Source organism: Nicotiana attenuata, chromosome 5 (assembly GCF_001879085.1).
Source record: "Nicotiana attenuata strain UT chromosome 5, NIATTr2, whole genome shotgun sequence".
In the NCBI taxonomy this organism is placed as follows: Eukaryota; Viridiplantae; Streptophyta; class Magnoliopsida; order Solanales; family Solanaceae; genus Nicotiana; species Nicotiana attenuata.
The window spans coordinates 30518770-30520840 of NC_031993.1; positions in this window are offsets into that span (position 1 = coordinate 30518770).

The window sequence follows — 2071 nt, forward strand, 5'->3', positions numbered from 1 at the left end:
GTGCTGATAACGTGTTATAAAACAATAAATAAAGAAGAAGAGTATTGCAGAGAAAAGTAGAGAGAGAGAATTCTTATTAGTATGGGATTAATTACAATGGAATAGAACACTCTATTTATAGGGAGACGGTGACTTAGTCACCAAGTAATAAACCCTAGAATCTCTCTAAATATAGACATTCACCATAAATATAATTCTATTTATAACACTTTCCTCTTTTTCATTTTACATAAATACTATAGTTAAGGCACTATGGGAAAGAGGAGAGGAGAAAAAAGAAAAAAAGAAAAATGGTGTAATTGAATCCTCTAATTTAAGGCACTAATAATGAATTATATATGGAGAGAGGCGGTAGAGAACAGGAAAAAAAGGAGATGAGAGAAAAAAGAAAAAAGGTGTAACTAAATCCCCTAATTTAAGGCACTAATAATGGATTGTATATAATTTGTAAGTAATCCTTATTTAGGACGGGAAGTATTCAAAATTAGGACAATTTTGATAAATAAGTTTCAAATATTGTATAGGAAGGAAAAATCCCAGAAAAAAACAAAATTGGCATCCTATAACAACACATAACAGGAATTAGCAATTTTTTAGCCTTATATTAGGTTTGGCGAAGATAGCCCCAAACAATTAGCGTTATATAGCCATATCTTAAAAAAAACTACTTTCTTTTATATTCTCTCTTAAAAAAACTACACGCTTATTTTGGCTTCCCTCCCCCTTTCTCTCCTTGTATATCTTCTTCTATATCTTCTCTTTTGCTCTCATAGTTTAGCAAAAATTCTTGCAAATTATGCAAAAAAATAAATCAGTGTGATGAAAAGGTAAGGTTGATCTCACATCAGAGAAAATCAGAGGCAAAAACTAAGAAAGAAAAAATATGTTTCAACTTATTTTTCTTCTCTCTTCCTTTTGTTTTGGTTGGATTGAATGAGTGGGTGTGGTTGAAATTGGTTGAAAATACCTAAACGAGGCTATATACAAAATTTGAGCAAGATTAGTAGTGGTTTAGACTGGTTTCAGGTAAAACATCAGACCTAGAAATCAAACTACAACATGTGTATATCACGTTGTATATCGTGTACATTAGTGTATATCACACACAAGTTTTTAAGGACGTCTGTGTATATCACTTTGTATATCGTGTATACAACATAATTTTTTTATTGGAAGCCCGTGTATATCACATTGTATCATATATATAACACAAATTTTCATGTATATACACAGATACACATAATATACATGGGATATCACTAATGTACATAGAGATATACACGGGTTACAATAAGGGATACACATGTGTAGTCGTCTTGAACTTGAATTTTCAATCTGAAATATGTTATACAAAGAAGGAAAAAAAAATTTTAATAATTTTTTTTGATATACACATTATTATTATGTTATACACTGTGATATACAAATAATATAATTATTAATTATTGATCAAAAAAGGAAAATAATTTTTTGATATAGCATGTTTAAGCAAGTTCTAAAATATAAAAAGGCAGAATAGCCTCGTAGGCACTTGTACTTGTTAGCGTTTGTCATTCCGGTCCCTATAGTCAAAGAAGATTCATCCAGACACTTATAGTTGTTCAAAGCCAATATTTTAAACCTCTCTCACCTCGCGTGTTCTTCAAATCATTGACATGGATGACACATCAGTGGCCACGTCAAATTTTTTGTTACACATCATTATTAATTTATTTTTCACATTATTTTAAAATTGTTCATTTTTTTTTTCTTTTATTCCACCATTTACTCCATCTTCCTCCTCCCTCACCATTTTTATTCTCCATTCACAAATCTTAAAATTCTCCTAACCATCATTGTGTGCGATTCCTCTTCGACCATCCTTCACCTACAAAGCTTCTTCACAGCCAACATTCCACCATAGCATCACCAATCAACCACCAAAAGCTAAACCGGCCATCAATAATGACCACCCGAAAGACCAACATGACCCAAAACTTTTTAAAATTTCACTATAAGAAAACTAGAAAATAGGTTTCACCGGCGATCTTCTTTCACTATTTTTATTTCTTTTCTTTGCAAAGGCTATCTT